Raw genomic sequence first — 19,343 nt, 5'->3', positions numbered from 1 at the left:
AATCCCCCCAAATATTCATTTTTTTAACCTAGAAATGCCTATGCTAAGATGCACAAAAAGAGAATACAAAATACATCTTGACCCATAAAGGTCTTGTTTTACCTGAAGTGTCCTAGGATTTGACAAGTCAAGAATATTTAGCACCCTGCAAAGTTATGGGAAAATTTTAGATACGTGTGGCTACAGGATGGGAATCCACAGAAAAATACTTTCAGCAGTAAGTTTTAAATTAACATTGTTACTTTATGATTGCAAGAAACAGCAGAATGACAAACAACAGTCCTTTAATCCTGCTGGTAATCTTATCCATTTATTTGCATAAGTATCTATTCACATTTTGCAAGTGAAATGCATTCATGAGTTGATATGGATTATCCCACAGTTCGTGCTATGGAGATGTAAGGGGAGTGTGCTTCATTAGTTACAAAGAGAGAGAGAGGAGCCACAAGCCAGTCCACAGCCCCCACAGTGTTCACTGTAGAGCTGTTCCAACTCATTTAAAATGGCTCAGTGATGAGGTTTTCATTACTTCCTCTGGGAGATTATTCCACAGAATCGCGAATCTCAGAAACGGGAAGTGTAAATATTCCCTCAGTTAATTTAATAAAGCTCTTCTCCATTCTTGCCCTCTCGCCACCTTGTAATTTCCCTCTTTTCTCACGTAGCATATTCCCCATAAACTCTGTGCTTGAGTGGCTGCTAATCTGGCTGGGGATGGGGAGCAAGCCTTGCTCTGGCTGCCCATGCTTGGCTGGTGCTTGGGAGGAAGGGGGGAAGTCAGGCAGGGCTGGGGGAGGCCAGAGGAGACCAAGGAGGGGCTGGCTCAGCCTGCACCACCCACACGGGGATGTGGTGGAGTTCTGCATGGCTTCTTCCACCACTGATCAAGTAGTTTGCCTGACTTCATGCAATGAAGCAAAACAACCCCATTTTAAGGCAGTGGAAGTGGCAGAAGCTGTTAAGCAAGCGATAATGTCTCCACCACGCCAAGCTGAGATGCTGAGATGCTTCTATCAGTCAGGTGGGGTGCCCGAAGCAGCATCTGCACAGAATAATTTGCCCTGCAAAGAAGCTAACTTGGGTCTGTTTCCACTGCACTAAGGAGTGTAAGTGTGGTGCTTGTGACAGATGTTAAATGAGCTCAGCTCTTGTTAGGCAGCTAAGAAAGGAAAGACTGAGGGGGTCTGGTGGAGCCCTGGTGGGAAAGCTGCTGACTGGAGTGAAAATCACAAAAGAAGATAGTGATGCAGGACCTTTCTTGTCAAAAGCCTGGGATAATGTCACCTTAGCTCTGTAAACTTAGAATAGAAAGCAGAGAGTGTTAAAGCTAAAGTTTACATAGCAATAATGTCTGGTTCTGTTGCTTGGCTACTTATTAGGCTGGCAATTCTCCACTTTTTTAATATTTCATAGGCTACAATCTCCCGCTTTGTAATAACTGAAGTCAGATAACCTCCTTGATCCAGCAGAGCTATTGAAATGTTACTCTGCTGATAGTCAGTCATCATAATTAAGAGGGAATTAGATTTTATGTGCTCTGTCCACATATGAACAGGAACGGATATCCTCAGCTATCTCTGTCTCACTAATGCTGAGAAAACTCTATGAAAATAGGAATACGTGAAGGGATTCAACCCTCTGTCTCTCTCTGTCAAGATAAATAGTTGTCCAATACCTTTTGTCCTAAATACTTTTTCCCCCCCAATAAATGCTCTTTTTCACTTCCTGACTTCCTGTTTATGAAGCATTCATTAATTCAGAGTATCAGCAGATCTGATGGTTTGAAATGGGGATGATTTGCTTCATTAAAATAAACCCCAAAACAATCAGTCAGATGATGAAGGTTGCTATAGTTAAGTCAGTAGAGTTACATCAAGGTCAAACAATTATAAATGAAAGAATCAAACTCCAAATAGTCTAAATAGGCTGTAGGACTTGACCTTTAATGCACAGCTATTAATACTTCACTCTTTGTACTTCTGCTCAGATCTCCCCTCACGCCTGTTGTCTCCAGTTCCTTTTTCCACTTGGCACTAACACGTTCAAAACTTACTATCTTCCCAATGACCTTCTCTACTTACAAATGCTTTTTTCCCTTTTTGCTCTCTACTTATTAACTTTCTTTTAAATTTACTGGGTGTCAGAAGCTTGTCAAACATTCTCCTTTGAGTCCTTTACTACCTTCAGACCTTTTCCCCTCCGTCTTTAAAATCCTACTGTTCCTCTCTGCCTGTCTCCTGCTGGCACTGGTACATGTGCTCAGTAACTTAGGGGAGGCAGCTCTGCTCCTTCAAGCTCAGTAAATGGATCAGCTCAGCATGGAAGAGCAGGAGAATAGCATGGAAGTGACAGAGAGATGCTTTTAAAACTGCCCAGTAAGAGATGGATGAGTGAACATCTAATGGTGAAGTAAGAGGGTAAAGACAGGTGGTAAATCTCTCCTGGATTTGCTTTATTATGTTAAGAACACATTCCTGTGACATGCACTGTACAATATTTTCTGATAAACTGCATCTTATCTTCAGCATTTTACCCTTCATGCCTGCAAGGCATGTTTTTTTAAATTGGGCTTGTGACCTTTCTGATTCATGAAATGTAAAAATAGAAAGTTCTTGTATTTTTGTTTTATCTGATAGTGTTGAATTTTGTGAGTGTATTATTAGTATAAAGCCTTTTCTTTGTGGTTATAAGTAGTGTTTACTCTGACATTTCGTGAAGGGGTGTTCTGTTCTCATGACTGCATTTGCTCAAAAATGCTAAGTAACCACAGAAATTAAAAAAAAAAATACAACTGACAACCCTTTAAGTATATGCTTATTTTGATTTTGCTGTGATGCTCACCCTTTCAGTAAGTGTTTTGATTTTTTTTTTTCATGTTTAGGTCATCTTCGAAAAGAATGCAGCTTTGCAAAGAATGACCTTTACCAGGTTGGTAGGAAATGCCATTTTACTCTCAAGTGAGGTGAGATTCATGTGGCTGCTGCTGTGCAATCCTGAGAGCAGTCACTTGCTGCTTTCTTCCTCTGCAGGATGAGGAGAAAGTGTGGCAGCCCCTTTCAGTGCAGACTCCTCTTGGGGCCCAAGTCAGGCCTTTTCAGAGACATATTGCTCTCTAAAGTAGTGGTATCAAACAAAAAACTCGTGTTCTCACAGAGGTTGCAATACTTACCTCATCAATACTGACCTCATCAACTTCCTTGCACTGTGTTTGGAAGGTATAAATCCAAAAGTAAAAATTACAGATTCATTCCCACCTGGTCAAATCTATCTTGTAGAAAAAAAGGGGTTCAGCCTCAGCAAGCTGTTGTCCAACCCCAAATTTAAATCTTTAGTAGAAAATCTCTATCCAAAATGCTGATAAGATTGAATAGAAATTTCAAAGAAGAAATTGGCATAAGCCTTCTAAAATGTTTGCCGATAGGCATTCTTTAAAGAAAAGATAAAATTTAGGTCTTAAAGCTGTTCATCTTAATATGAACATTTAATGTCAGTGCCATGACAAAAATCTCATGTATTGTTGAAGTGTGGATAGAAAATCATGTAACTGGTGTAATGTTATTTACACACCTCTTATCAGCATGGGTGTGAATGGATCCTTTGTTTGTCAACAGCATATTTCACTCATTTATAGATGGAATAGTTATTGATAAGGGTTTATAACTTGTTATTTATTTATTTATATTTATATATGCAGCACTACAGAAGTATAGTCTGATTTCTGTTGCAAAGCTGTTTTTAAGTTGCCTGATTATTCTAAGAATTTTGTTTTTCCTGTATTTAGTCAGCAGTAACCAGTGCTGATGTAGTTCCTGATCTTTTAGAGGTTTAACATATGCTTAAATTTTGACAATATGAGAATTCCTGCTAGCTTTGCTAGGAATAGTCATTGGGTACAGGCATGTGTAAAAGTCCAAGTGAGAGCTGATGTCAAATCCTTTGCTGTCTAACTCTTGGCAGGAGAATGACCCCAGGCTGGATGGGAATGCTAAATAATAAAAAAAAAGTACATAGATGTTGTTACTATTCTCCTGAGTCCTGCAGACTCTAAAAATATTTTAAAAGCTGTACACTTCAAAATTAAAAAGTGTATTTAAATCTTCAAATTATTTGTTTCAATGGATCATGTGTAAACATACACCTCTAATTTTGTTCTTCTATCCTTAATGTTCTTTAGGTGAAAGACATTTTTGTGGTTAACCTAAGAAGGAGAATATCTGTTTATTAACTAATAGCAAAACTGTAGTGCTCGATGGCAGCAGGAGCAGCATCATATTTCAGTTTGAACGGCTGCTATCTCCACGGCCAGACCTGGCAATCCTTTTTGAATTTACACACAGAATGGGCCCAGACAAGAAGATGTGATTCAGCAGCGTCCCTAGAAAGACTTTTATACCCTTTTATACTGCAGCCACACCTATGTGGCCACCCGTGAGTCAGCAGAGCAGAAATTAAATTTTCAATGAGTCCAGTGAATTCAGCAGGCAAATAGAACTTGTCATTTTCTGGTAATTCAGTTCCCTGCTGTGTCGCTGACCTTGGGCAAGGTATTCAGCTTTCCAATGTGTCATCTTCTATGTTAAATGGATTTAAGAAGACCTAATCATCACAAGGTATTCTGTAGACCTCAGTGGAGCTGCAGCTGTGGAAATGAAGGGAGAATTTAGCGCACAGCCCTGCCACAATATTCTGGGGTTCTCCGATGACTTTTGACCAAAATGAAATATAAATTATGCAGGGACCTGCTAACATTTAATTAAGTGAAGCCTCTTGCTGTTTTGAGAACAATTTCTTAACAAGCAGAATTAGCAGAAATATTCTGCTGGTGTAGCTTCTCCAGGCAGAGCTGGTCTCTCCCCATCCCTGTAAGGCTGTAAACTCTTTCTGTGTTTTATGAATCATTTATCCCCTAATTTCTCATATTTTGGGTGCAATTTCCCCTTTGCTTAGCTCTGGAGAAGCCATGCATCTAACAGGGCAAGATGATGGCTGTTATTTTTTGTACACCCATGATCTGAATTGCTTAGTAGCTTAAGCCACTTTGCAACTGTACAAACACACTGTGAGCAGTAGGAATGCACTTATGTCCCCAAGGACCTAATCTGGCTTGCAAAACTTCCACTAGTGGCACAGATGTGCAAAAACCAAAAATCCATCTTTGTTCTCTGTTTGCATTTGCAGAATGTGGATTTAGCTAGAAAATAATATATTAGCATTTATACATCGATTTGTGTTCACATTCTCAAAGCATTTTATTTACATTGAGTAGTAAGAATCATATCAGTTTATATTTCATATTTGAAAGCGGAGCCAAAAAGTGACAAAGTGTTTCCTTCAAAATCATGCAGCAAGTCAGTCTTGGAGAGAAATGTGCCTGTTCCACTAGACCGTGTTTGTATATATCTTCTTATTTATGAACAGCTGTGACTATTAGAATCTATTATTTATATTTCCACTAAGCTTATTTTTCCCCCCTCGCAGCAGACACTCTGCAGAGGAGAATTGTTGTCATTTTTTCTGCAGGTACTGTGATTCACTGGGGTATTATGGGCAGTGATGAAGCAGCACTGCAGGTACTGCTCAGCAAGGATCTTTGTAAAGCCATTTCAAATGTGTTACTTAAAACCAGTGCAGCACTTTAAAAAATAATTAAAAGGGTGTGGGCTGAGTGATGAAATAGCTCAGAAAAAGATGGTAGAAAAAGTTGGTTCTGCTTGCATCACTGACCCCACACCATCAAGCATTTTCAAGCAGTGTCAGTGCTCGTCCTCACTGCCAGCAGCTCCATTTCCATGCATGCTCTGTCCCAACAACACATCCACTGAGAGCTGCTTCCAGCCAGGAGGGAGAATCTGTCACCTGTCCACACTAGTGGCCTGAGGTTTACACTGCTTACAAGCAAATTTCAAAAAGCCCAGAGGATTGGCTTCAGGCCCAGAATTTCAAATGGTCAGAGTTTGGCACCTCACTAAAGAAAACAATAATAAAATGCCAGAAATGATCACTGGCAAGCTGCAGAGATGTCTAGCAGAGAAAAAGTGTGTAAGGTACTGGGGCTGCCTGCCCTGTGATCAGTGCTGGAGCTGTGCTTCAGGGAGATGGTGAAGCAGGTTGTGTGAAGAATAAGTGCCTAAACTAACTAGCACTGACTGAAGACACAGACATCTGTTTTCAATTTGCACGGAGCTGCTAATTTTTAAAGGACGAATTAGCATATATCTAATTTTAACTAGGGAGTTGTAATTGGTATTTTCAGAAAATGTGGTGGTCGCTGCAGGCTTTGGAAAGCAAGATCTGGGTTCCAGTCCTGCACTGGTCACCTGGAGGAACAAACCCCTTTGGCCAGCAAGAGTAGGTGAGACACAAGAACCATCACAGGTTCTGTTCAGTAGGAAAAAAAAACTTTGAAATCCAGCCACCCTTTCCCCCCTCTCTCAGAAAACAACTTGATTTGCTCTTGCAGAATGCAGCATTCTGGTTTTTCCCCTGAGCAGCAACAGATGGATTTCAAAGAAATCTCCACTATTACAACAGTACTTCAGCCCCTCTGCTGCTCCTTCCTCCTCAGAAAACCAGCAGCTGATTTAATGCAAGGGTTTCTCCTTTATGGTCTGTTTCAGCTCTAGAATGGATATCCTATTTCCTGAACTCCTCAGCTTTACCTTCCAGTTTTCTCAGCCTCAGGGGTGCTGTATCTCACTGCAGCCACCTCCCAGCACCTGAGAGCATCCATCACGCGCCGAGGGCTGGGGAGCAGCTTCTCCAGTGGCTCCAGGAGCAGGTTTGGAACTGAGTGCTTCCTTGTGGTGCTGAAACATGAAAAACCAGCAGTGTGGTGCATTACCCACCCCTGACAAGCACTTGGAATACCTTCCTGAGGCTCTGGCAACATGCCTCTAGCTTGTCATGCCAGTAAGACGTTTTTAAAGTGAATTGGAATTGAAACATTAGCTCAGTTCCCAGAGGGGGTGGTTTAGTCTTTTAAGCATCACTTTTAAAATACCCAAATGCTTTCAGTCTTGTGAGATGCACTGAGCCTTTCACTATTCTGGAATACAGGTAGTGAATCTCTTACAAGTTATTCAACAGGTTTTCTTTTCAGATGAGACCTTGGAAACCAAGCGATGCACCTTGTAGCAACTTTGGGGTAGAGATGTCTCCTGTTTAGCTCTATACAGAAGTAACTTACAAAATTTCAATCATCATTTTCTCTGGTCACCTCTACATTGTTTAATGGATCACAGCATGCAGTGATAGTCACTTTTTAGATTAGCAAGCTGAACCTTGGTCACTCCCGACACAGCTTTCTGCCAGCTGCATATCCTCTGACAGCTCTTTATGTTGGTTGAGCTTGTCCCTATCAGCAGTTGCTTTAAAGTGGTCAGGCAGGCTGTGTATATAATTTGTAAAGTAATTTGCAATTATTTGGAGTGAAAACTGCAATACAATGTAGTATCATGAGCCAGACACTCAGCATAATTCTATTAACCCAAGATCTGTTCCAGATAAGGATGTGGTGGGTTAAATATACTCCTATAGCAGCCTATGACATGCTCTTCAAAATGGACTTTTCCTAAATAATAACTGAATGGACTTTTCCTAAATAATAATTGAATTCATCCTGGTTTACAGGAATTTTTTTATGTGTGAAGTTTTGCATTCTGGGTGGAGCAGCCCCTTCCCCCAGAGATGGCTCTGTTAATCCTGTGGGATAAGCAAGGGTGGTACTTCCAACAGGACACTAGATTCTCATATCTGCCTAACATCAGGCAGATTCCAGGCTCTATTCCCATGCCACAATATCTCCATTCATCACGCTCTTGTTTGGCTATGGGGGAATAAAGACAGCTTAGAAGTCCTGCTGGGAGGAAATGTGTGACTTAAGTTTTGATTTAACGGCCAGATTGTGACTTCTTTTTGATAAGGAACATGGGAAGGGAAATTTTTAGAGATGCCCTTAAGTCCTTGCAGAGGGAGGCCAAGGCCAGAGCTGTGTCACAAGCTCTGAAAAGCCAGGCCCTCCTCCTCTGCCTGCCAGCTGTCCTGGAGGCTTGCTGCAAGGCAGAACACCTCCTGTACCTTCCCACCTTCTGGAATTCCTCTTTCTTTAGGGCTGGGGGAGTGAGCTGAGGGTGTTTTTCCTCGGTGTGTTGCTGACATGGCATCTCTTCTCTGGTGCAGTCTCCTTACCAAGTCTGGCTCTGCTCTTTGTCCCTGGAGGAGGAATCAGAGATCACAGGGGCTGACGGGGAGGAGGAAGAAGAGCTGCAGAGAGATATCTGATATTCTGGCAGAGGAGCAACAACAGTTCTCATGGGGATCTCTGTATGCTGAACTTGGACAAAATATCTGTGTTCCATTTTTAAACAAAAAAAACCCAAAAAACAACCCAACTCCAAACCAAACAAAAAAACCCCCAAAAAACCACAAAAACCCCCCCCAGCAACAAAAAATGCTTTTTGCAATTTGGTTTTGCTTTCACCTCCTGCCTTTACCTGTGCTTTCCTGCTTCTCTTCATAATACTAAATATCATGACCTCCTTTGTTAGATTTCCTTCTTATAATGTATTATCTGCAATCTATAGATAGAAATTAATAATGTCATAATCCAGCCAGACTGGTAATGGGAGATGTAATCCACGACATAACACTGTTATAGGAATGTCAGCTGTGTTTTTTTAGGAGCAGCCTGGAATTTTCTGGAATTGTTTATTCTCAAAAGAATAAAATTAATCTTCTGTTGTATTTGCTATGTTTCTTTTCCTCCAATTTTTTACATTTTTTGCATTGTGCTTATATTTTTTTTTTCTTCTAAATGTCTTAGACACATCAGTTAGGTGAACAAGAGAATAAAAATTTTCAGTATCTTGATTTTAATGTATGTGTGTTTGTCATGAAGCAACTTAAATGGCTACTTGAGCTTCCATGACATCTGGATTTTGCAATTGGCAATGTTTTTATCTTTGTCTGCCTGGCTTCACAGCAGAGTGACAGTGAAAATGCATTTAGACAAAAATAATGAAGAAAAAAAAATATTTAAACTTGTTGTTGTCAGACAAACAATCATGGTAGTTACACAACAGCCTTAGAGCACACTGAATGAATCCTCTGGAATCAAAGCTCCAAAGGCTATGGGATTATTTTTAAACTGCCTGCCAAGACCCTGAAATATGATAATTAATGAACTTGAGCATATATGACAAAATTCCTAATTGAAGTAGAAGGGGCGCAGGGAGCATTAATGAAACGAAACTGAGTTCTTGAAGCATCAGTTTTGAACCCTTCAATTTTGTCTTTAATTATTAATTTTAGGGGAGAGCCTTGAGAAGTTCAGTGACATTCATGGTAAAGTTGGAGGTGTGGAGAACCATGGAGAGAGAAAATATCCCCGGGAGAGAGTTTCCAATGAAGTCACCAATCTTGCAGATCTTCTCAGTGGTTTTTGCAGACTCAGGCTCTGAAAAAAAAAAAGAGATGGTAAAAAGCATGAGGAGATGAAACAGCTTGGGTGTACTTCACACACAGAGTGGGCAGGAGAGGCAGGAATGGGATCCAGCTGTTCTGATGCCTAAGCCCAAGGCACAGCCCTGCAGGCCTCCCTGACTCTCACCCCTCAGCATTCCTATTCACATTTACAATGGAAATGTGATTGCAACAGTGATTAAACCCAAGTTATTTTGGGCGAGTTAGAAAAAGACATCCCAGAAATAAATGATAAAAGAATGTGGCTGGGTCCCTTCCCTTCCCTTCCCTTCCCTTCCCTTCCCTTCCCTTCCCTTCCCTTCCCTTCCCTTCCCTTCCCTTCCCTTCCCTTCCCTTCCCTTCCCTTCCCTTCCCTTCCCTTCCCTTCCCTTCCCTTCCCTTCCCTTCCCTTCCCTTCCCTTCCCTTCCCTTCCCTTCCCTTCCCTTCCCTTCCCTTCCCTTCCCTTCCCTTCCCTTCCCTTCCCTTCCCTTCCCTTCCCTTCCCTTCCCTTCTTCTTTTCCTTTTTCCTTTCCTTCCCCCCCCCTTTTTCCCCTTCCTTTTTCCTTTCCTTTTTTTCCCCTTTCCTTTTTTTCCCCCATTCCTTTTTCCCTTTTCCCTGTGGAACTGGGACTACTGTGTTCATCCTGGCTCTGGATTTAGTTCCTCCTGGGAGAAATGAATCCCTCATACAGCATTTCATATTAATGGCTGCAGAACTCGCTGTGCATTTCTGTTTGAGTCAGGCAACTGAAAAGTAAGTTTGAAAAAAAAAATTCACACTTTCAGCTTCTCTTTTCCCTTTTACCTATTTGTTTAAATAAAACCTGAAGAAAAAAAAAAGACCTTTACTGCTGTTTTTCATTTGCTTTCAATTAGCAAATGCAATCATTCTGGTCTGTAAAATTTGCTAATATTTACAAGGATTCTAGACATAGTCACTTAACTGGGGAAAAATATTACAGTTTTTAAACTAGTCTGGAGTAAAAAAATCCTGTTCTAGTGCCTCGCATCATTTTAGAAATCCTTGAGACCAGAAGGATTATTTCTCTCAGAATCATTGTATATATTAGAGATGAGAAAAATGCAAATATTTTGTTGTATGTTCTCCTAACTGACCCAGGCTGAAAGTTAAAAATGCTACTTCTCTCTCAGAATATGTACTTTAAGTTATACTTGAAATTATAATTTTCTTTCAGATAAAGATTAAAGATTGTCACGTTCCTTCAGATTATCTGAGAGAATCAGAAAACACGGGAGTGAAAAGAAAACCAAAAACACAGTGGTGCACACATATTCCTCAACAAAGAAGCAAATGCTGCTATTAAGAAAAAGTTGAAAAGAAAGGCAGAAAACAAGCCAAATTCTTTGTCACTTGTGGGAAATTGTAAAGGTAAGAAGACTTTCAGAAAGCTGCAAGAACCAGAAAGAACAGAAAACTTCGAGCCAGCTGCAGCTGCAAAGTCTGGAAGCAGAAAAAGTTACAAAAGTACAGCAAGCAAGGACATGAAACAATAACTTGAGTTTTAGGCTTGGCTGAGATAGACCTTAAGACTGCAGAAAAATATGCTTAGCAAGATAGTAGGAGGTTTTAAGCTTAATAATGAAGTATTGTGCATTGTTAGTAGAGAGCAGACAACAAAACATTGTGTGAAGCAGGTGTACATGTGCTTTTAGTGGCTGGCAAGAACAATCATCTGTAAGCTTTGGCAATATGCTGTTGGCTAGAAAGTGTTAAAAATGCTCTGTTACAAAAAAATATTTGGCTGCTGTTGGCAAGATGTGAGTTTTTACCATCTTCCTATTGTCCCCACCATGTAATGAGGCTGATGCTGCAATAAAGCTCAAGGAAGGTCTCCCAGCAGTCCCATTCCATTTGTGAAAAACTCCCAGCACACCATTCTTTGCCTGCCATCACGTCTTCTCCAGGTATTCCAGCAGTCCCATCCTGTTTGTGAAAAACTCCCAGCACACCATTCTTTGTCTGCCATCCCATTTTCTCCAGGCATTCCAGCTGTCTCATTCCATTTGTGAAAAACTCCCAGCACACCATTCTTTGCCTGCCATCACATTTTCTCCAGCGAGAGGCTGGAATCCCCAACAAGGATACCATTTCCAGTGGGATTTGTGCTCCTTAGAGCCTGGAGGTCTCAGGCAGGGCTGGGCCCTGTTGTGTGTGAGCTGTACAAACACGTTGGCCAGCTCCTTGTCCAACTCCTCCACAGCAAAAAGACCCAAGCAGAGTCTGAGGAAACACTGAAGAGCAGACGAGGCGGTCGGAGGGAGGTGATCACCATCAGAGCTGAGGCAGCAGTCAGAGCAGCCACAGACTAATCACTGCTGAAGGGCTTTCTGGCATTTAATCCATGCAGCCAACGCTGGCTTTTGTAGCCTCTGGCGCTGCAGTAAGTGAGCATCTTTAATGTGTTTATCTTCACCCTCCCTCCCTGGGATGGGAAAGCCTCGGCCTGGTTTAGTGCAGAGCACAGCTTAGCTTGGTTGGGCTGCTCTGTCCTTGCAGGATTGATGCCTCAGGTTTTAGCTTCTATATTTATCAGATTCTGTGTCCTTTAGTGCATGGGTCTGAGCTTCATATTAGGAGAGAAAAGGAGACTCAGGGGTGGCCTTATTGCTCTCTACAGCTCCTGAAATGTGACTGAGCTCAGGTAGGGTTGGTCTCTTTCTCCAGGCAGCACTGACAGAACCAGAGCACACAGCCTCAAGCTGCACCAAGGAAAATACAGATTGGATATTAAGAAAAAGTGTTTCATAGAAAGAGTGATAAAGTTCTGGAATGCTCTGCCCCGGGGAGATGTGGAGTCACCATCCCTGGGTGTGTTTAACAAAGCCTGGATGTGGCACTGGGTGCCAGGGTTTAGCTGAGGTGTTGAGGCTGGGTTGGACTCAATGGTCTTGAAGGTCTCTTCCAACCTGGTCATTCTGTGATTCTGTGAATTCTGTGGATAGTAAACTCACTTCACAGAGTAGGGAGACAAAACAATTCCTGCTCCAGCTGGGCACCAAGGACAAATGATCCCAATCTCAGCCCAGGAGCACAAACCCCGTGGGCTGCAGAGAGAAAAACAAGCAGGATGGGACTGCAGGGGCTGCAGCTGGGATTGGACACTGAACTGCAATGTGCACATGGAGCAGAGCTGAGCCCAGGGAGAGACCCCGGCAGCGCTCGTGCATTTTGGGACCATTTGGGTTCATCCTGGGTGCAGCCCTGGCTGGGCTCTGGTGCTGCCCAAGGTGCATCCATGCAGGAGATCCTTTGAATCAATCCCTGCTTTATTCTTTAACTCTGTCTAATCTCTAGGGCAGCCTGCACAAGGCATCAGGAGCACCCTGGGCACATTCCCCTCTTCTTCCCTCTGTCCCCAGCTCCCAGCAGCATGACTCCACATCCTGAAGGGCTCCAAGCCCTGATCTCAGCAGCCCCTTTCCCCCAGCAGGAGGAGGAGACCCCTGTGGGACCTTGGCCCTGGGCACTGCACTCACTGGGGCAGCTGAACCCTCTGGGGTAACCCCCTCTCCTTGCACATTGTCACAGCCCTGTGGTATTTAGAGAGCAAAAGCTGTGGTAAAATGTTGGAACCCTGGTTACTGAAAAGTTTAAACTTTCTGTTCTAACAAACACTGACCCCCAAGAGAACACTACATTTAACTGTACAAAAACTTCCAAAATTAAATAATAGAACTAAAATTATAAGTATACAGTTTAAATAAAAATATGTAGCATCACATAGTAGAAAACTTAAAGTTTAAAGTTCTAGAGTATAGTAATATATATAAAGCGAAATAAAAATTTTAAAATAAAAATGAATCCATCTTCTTGACCTTCTTATTAATAAATTTAAATAGTATTATATAATTAAATAAAAAAATCCACATTAGAAACCACAAGTAATTAGTTATTAAATTAAAAATACAAATAATTTAAATATAATTTCTTAATTAAATAATTTATCCTTAAGAAAACCTTATAAAGAATACAACTCCATTTTATATTTATTAAAGTAAAATACTCTAGAACTCACAGTTTATAAAACTGTGATATAAATAAAAACTAATAAACATCTAAATCCAAAGAAAAATACCATCTCACACATTTAATCCCAACCTTAATAAAAAAAAAAACCCCAAAACAACAAAAAATCCACAGTAAAACATTATGACTTCCTAGATCTTTCCCTTGTTCTATCAGATTTCATTCAAGAAAATTAAGTATATATATGCTTTGATATCAATGACTCTGAGTGTTGAGCTTTTTCATTGTTTTGGGATCTATTCAGGGGGTTTGGGGGATTTTTTATAGTTTTATTTTTTTTTTGTTTTGTCCTTTGTCCTTTTTTTTGTGTTTTCTTTTTTTTCCTGTTGTTGTTGTTGTTGGTTTGTTTTTTTTTTTTTTAATAACTGGTAAAAACCCTACAATAAAGCAAGCCTGATTTGCAAGAAGAGGTAAAACATGAACCCAGCACCTCCTCAAGGTCTCCAGTGATTTCCAGTGCTCACTGTTTTGAAACACAACCCTGGGAATATCTTGTGAATATACACTGGATAGGAACTCATCTGCTGAAATACTCTTCAGCTTAATTCTGCCTGCCTCCTTTCAGTTTTAATAACTGATTATCTTCCTAAATATACAGTGCAGATTAATTGACTCTATGTTTTAGCTACAAAAACCAGAGGCGTAATCAATACCCTTTATCCAATTTATTAGGCATGCATGACATTTAGACAATTAGAAAGCAAAACATAAGGATCAAAAGAGCAGAATAGTATATTATTAACAGTAAAAGGGACTTTGTTTTCTTTCCCAAGTGAAGTGATATTAAAATAGCTTAAAAGAGGTAAAAATAGAAAGTTTGGCAGATGCATTTTGCCCTTGGTGCATTGTGGAATCCCTGGGCTTTTGAGGCCTTAAAAAAGTTTACTATTATTATTTAAGGCTCTTATTCCACACTGAATAGGAAAAAAAACCCCAAACAAACAAAAAACAAAATAAAAACAATTTGAAAAACTTTATGCTAATAAATAAGATTTTATGGTAATAAAAAACGTAATGCTAATAAATAAAGGATTATTGCTCCTGCAGTTTGCAGACAAACTGCAAGTCCTATTGTACACGTTTGTGTGTTTTTTCCTTTTTCTTAGACTCCTAGCTGTCCACTCAAACTATGATAACTTTACACATGGAACATCTTCTTCTGACATTGGTTCCCCATGGATAATGTTTTTTTTCCATCATCCATTGGCCAAAAAAAAGTGCAACACCCCCAGCCACAGCTGCTGCAGGTGAGCTGATGTTTGCATTGCTCTGACAGCTCCTTGTGCCACTCAGCTGCTCATGCCTGATGCTGGAAAGTAAAATACCACTAAATAACAAAATAAATAACCTGTGCCCCTTCTCTGGGCCTCCTTGTTTTCCCCATCTTGTTTTCCCACGGGTCTTTCCCTCTTAGCCCACTGTACAATGAGATATTGTGTGCAAAGCAGAGCAGGCTGGTCATGTAAACACACGTGGGGCTGTCCCCAGCTTTGTCACTGGCATGTATCCCCTCCCAGGCTTTAATCAGGGTTAATGCAAACCTAGTGAGCTCTTGCTTCCCAGGAAAACAAGAAATTTCACCCTGTTGTTCATGTCCAGCATTTAAGGCTGTGGCACCAACCCTCAGCAAACAGCTCTGGGCAGCTGCTGCTGCTGCTCCCTGAGGTTTTGTGAGTTCCACATCGGCTGGATTCCTATGATGTAACAAAATACAGTGACAATTACAAGTATTTCACTGGAGAAGCATCAAACTGCAGTCTGCTTTCACTTTCTACACTCAAGTTTGACAAATTGGGAGTTTTGTTTGGACTTGCTCGAAGCCAGAGCAGTAAGGAACACCTCTGCTTGTTCCAGCTTCTCTTTACCGGAGGGGAAATATCCCCAACACCCAACATGTGTGTGTGTGCCAGCCCTCACATTGCCCTGAGCATTTCGGCAGAGATACTCCCATGTCTGTGACATTGATGCCTTGTGAGGGGTGACCTAGAACAGAGGCTGGACAAAGTTACAAAATAAAGCAGGGATTGATTCAAAGGATCTCCTCCATGGATGCACCTTGGGCAGCAGCAGAGCCCAGCCAGGGCTGCACCCAGGATGAACCCAAATGGTCCCAAAATGCACGAGCGCTGCCGGGGTCTCTCCCTGGGCTCAGCTCTGCTCCATGTGCACATTGCAGTTCAGTGTCCAACCCCAGCTGCAGCCCCTGCAGTCCCATCCTGCTTGTTTTTCTCTCTGCAGCCCACGGGGTTTGTGCTCTGGGGCTGAGATTGGGATCATTTGTCCTTGGTGCCCAGCTGGAGCAGGAATTGTTTTGTCTCCCTGCTCTGTGCACAGAGCTCACCATCCCCTGATGTGAAGCTCAGAGGTACACACTAAAGCAGCACAGAATCTGAAAAATATTAAAGCTAAAACCTGAGGCATCAGATTTTCTGCAAACACAGAGCCTTCAAAAATCTCTGCATGTGTGGTTTCATTTGGATCTGCTTGCCTCATGGAGGTGGAGCAACCTGGGTTTGCCTATTTCACCTCGCTGCACTTTGCACTCCAAACACCAGGTAAAGCTAGTAGGTCAGAGGGACTCCTCCCTCACAACCATGCAAGCACACACATTTGCATTTATTGGGCAAGGTTTAATGCCAGCATATGCAGCCTGCTGAAAGTAGGTAAACAAGCAGAGCAAACAGCAGGGCAGCCCTAGGTTCAGTCGATAGCCTGGTCCCTGTCTAATTGCCCTGTGTCTGCTAGCCAGAATAACTGAGGGCTCAGCAGCCCTTAAAATTGGAGCTTCAGGATCTCTGTCCACTCTGAAAGACCTTCTTCCTGCTGGATTACCTTTGGAATTTGTGTTTCTGCTGTAAACCTGTTGCTGACAAGCTCCCTGGGCGCTGAGCAGGGATTTCCTCTCTGCCCCAATCATTCGGGCACACGAGAATTGGCACTGAGGAGCCTGGAAGTGTGAAAGATGAAAAAATGCAGCTCCTTTCTCTTTTGGCTTGCTGAAGCCACGGCTGCTTCCTGTCCCACCTGGGCAGAGCCTTTTATCTGGTTTATGGGTACGTGCAGCCCTGGCACTGGTGACACAGGATCCCTGCAAGCACTGGGACTGTGGCTGTGCTGCAATTCTTCCCAAACAAAACAGGTGACATGAGACATCCTTGTGACAGGCTGAAGCCTGGCATGAGCTTTAAGGGTGCACAGCCCTGTATAATTTAAAACCTTTAACATTTTCAGATGTTTTGAAAGAGAGTGTTCTGCTTCTCTCAAGTAATTTTTTTAATTTTTTTTTTTTGCTTCTGTCACATTGCCACGGGTGGTCAAATGTAATTGTGTAACTACTGACTCATTTCTGTCAGGTAATGCTTTAATGTCTCCATTTTTCAGTGCTATTCTGAAAGTAAAATGTTATCTGCTAGTTCAGAAGAAAAAAAAATCCCCAAGATTTGCAGGTGAATGACAAATGAATTGACTTTCAAATTCTTGACTTAGAAGTGCAAATAACTTTTAATTAACTTTAAATACATTTTCCCTCTTCTGTTTTCCATTCACTCTTCCCAGAACCAAGCAGCTGTCTATGTGATGTCCCCTGTAATTTTTTATTTCTGCTGTTTACAGGGCTACAGCTTTGAGGGCTGGCTGCATTGCAAATGTCTTGGGCATTACAAAGAGACAGAAAAATAAAAAAGGCCTGGTGAGCATGTTTATAGTAGAGTTTAGAGGAAATTTTGGTACCCACTGACTGTGGATAGCATCCAGAAGAAAAGAATCTGATCGATTCACTGGGCACTGAAATCTCCCTGTACACTGATTTTGCAGGTGCAGCTCATTTGATACAACACAAGATTATAGATCTTTCAGTGCTGGGCCGTCTCTAATCAAATCATATGCAGTGGGCAAATTATAGGAGTACCAAGGCACTTCATCCAACACAACATTAATATTAGGGGTGGGAAGAATTCTGATGATTCATCATTAAAAAAAAAATAAATTTAGTCACGATAAATATTCCAGCCTGTGAATCACAACCAAGTCTTTCTTTTCCCCTCAAAGCCTCAAATGCAAGATGGAGGTAATAATGTTAACTGATGTACCAACATCAGGCTCCTATATAATTTTTGAACACTTGTCCAAACGTGGGAAAAGCTCCCTACACTTACTTTTGCTTTCAAGTTAAAGCTACTGTCATTTTTTGTGACCAGAAAAAAAGTGCCACTTCAGGCTGGTGGCACTTGGTGCTAAATTATATTTTTGGGCCTCTGAAATAGTGAATTTCCCTCAGCAGAAAGTAATAGGCTGTGTCAACATAACGAGCCTAACCAGCCTGGGCAACCTGCTTATTGCTGTAACTCTGCTGCTAGTCAGTGAAGGCTGAACTTGTTTGTGAAACACTGCATTTGTGCTCCTGGAGCACTGCTGGACTGCAGTTCAGGTACTTGTCTTCAGAGAAACACAGAAATTTAAAACAGCCCTGTTTTATTTTGTGTCAAAGAAAAACACATTTTGCCACTTTAGCCACTGGAACCGTGCTCTGTCCTGCTCAGCTTGACAGCAACAATAAGTGGTTTTCTAACGCACATAGAAATTTCAATTAATTTTATTGTAAGTGTTCTTGCAATTTACTCCTGTTCTTTCTGGATTTTGCAATAGACACTCTGAGTTGTCAGCAAAACAAAATGTTCAGGCATGTCATAACGAGAATTTTTTGTTATCTAAGAGGCAGCACGCTCTGAGCTATCTCTTTCATTCAGGTCTTTTATCAAGACTGAATATTTATAAGCTCTTGTATAGCTCAGCAAAAAGAAAAAAGTGAAAAGGTACCAGTCATTTGATCTCAATTTAGCCTTAATTACATAATGACCCTTTATAATGGTTATTTCCTAAGACAGGTTGCTGCTTAGACACTGGGGATGTCACATTACTGGTATCCATAAAAATGTTTATACTCTTTTTTCACGGCCACAATGCCTTTTCCACATAGCAGTCATACAGGAATTTTTACTGTGTGCAGACATTTTGGAGGATGGTGTTGATAATGATACTGAGAATTAGATTATACTGTGGTCTGCTAATGATCTGTCTCCCAGTTTTCAAACACTCTTTGCAGTGTCTCATTTAAATACATGGCTTGAACATTCTTGCACAGGTGGGTGTAAAGATGCTGGATCCCAATTTCAAAAATAGAAATGCTGAACAAGATAAGCCTATTGTACAATCTAGGTGCTGCCAGTGGCATGCTGGGGTTTAAATTTCAGCTGCTTGTAGCTATCATGGCTTTTTTCCTTTTACTTGCTGTATTTTCTTTGGTTTTAAGAGTGTATGGCTATGTAGATAACAGGGATTTTGAGCTCAGATTTGCTTTTGTCTCTTAACCGTTTGGGAAGTACCTGAGACTTCAGGTAGAACTCTTACTCTCCCTTTTTTATTTTTGATTTTTATGAAACTAAAATAAAGCATCATTTTGAGCTATTCCAGAACATTCCTTTGTTTGAAGATGTGTTGCACAGCAACTTTGACAGTTACATCTGATGGTATATGTGGATAGTACTAAATTTCTAAACTGAAGAGTCTCTCTGGATTTTTTCACAGCCTATTCTGATTTGCTGATGGTTTTGCAAAAACTAAAGTGTCCTATCCTGTTTTGGAATGGAGAGGAAAAAACAACCCCAAACCGAAAGACAACAACAATAAAAAACTCTATAACAAAACAAAACACAAAAAAAACCCCAAACCCCAAACCAAATTTCAACTTCAAACAAAAAAGAATAACACGGTATTCTTTAAAGGTATGGGCATCCTGAGAGGAAAATTTGGATTTCTGAGAACACACCAGACAGGATT

At 41.2% G+C, this 19,343-nt stretch overlaps 2 long non-coding RNA genes across 2 annotated transcripts in view; one reads left to right on the top strand and one right to left on the bottom strand.

The window, feature by feature from the left end:
* Window positions 1–8,493, top strand: part of LOC135301142 (uncharacterized) — a 34,857-nt gene extending 26,364 nt beyond the window's left edge. The window contains exons 2-3 of the long non-coding RNA XR_010362879.1: window positions 2,882–2,928; window positions 4,175–8,493. This is a non-coding gene — a long non-coding RNA (uncharacterized LOC135301142). The remainder of the gene's footprint in view (window positions 1–2,881; window positions 2,929–4,174) is intronic.
* A 257-nt stretch (window positions 8,494–8,750) lies between these two features.
* LOC135301143 (uncharacterized) lies at window positions 8,751–15,433 on the bottom strand. The gene is made up of 3 exons (XR_010362880.1): window positions 15,050–15,433; window positions 10,095–10,207; window positions 8,751–9,454 (listed from the first exon to the last, which is right to left on the bottom strand). It is a non-coding gene; the product is annotated as an uncharacterized LOC135301143 (long non-coding RNA).
* Between the last annotated feature and the right edge of the window lie 3,910 nt (window positions 15,434–19,343).

Source organism: Passer domesticus, chromosome 5 (genome assembly GCF_036417665.1).
Source record: "Passer domesticus isolate bPasDom1 chromosome 5, bPasDom1.hap1, whole genome shotgun sequence".
NCBI classification, from domain to species: domain Eukaryota; kingdom Metazoa; phylum Chordata; class Aves; order Passeriformes; family Passeridae; genus Passer; species Passer domesticus.
The sequence above is the reverse complement of the archived record's forward strand: the minus strand, read 5'-3'. Positions and strand labels throughout refer to the sequence as shown.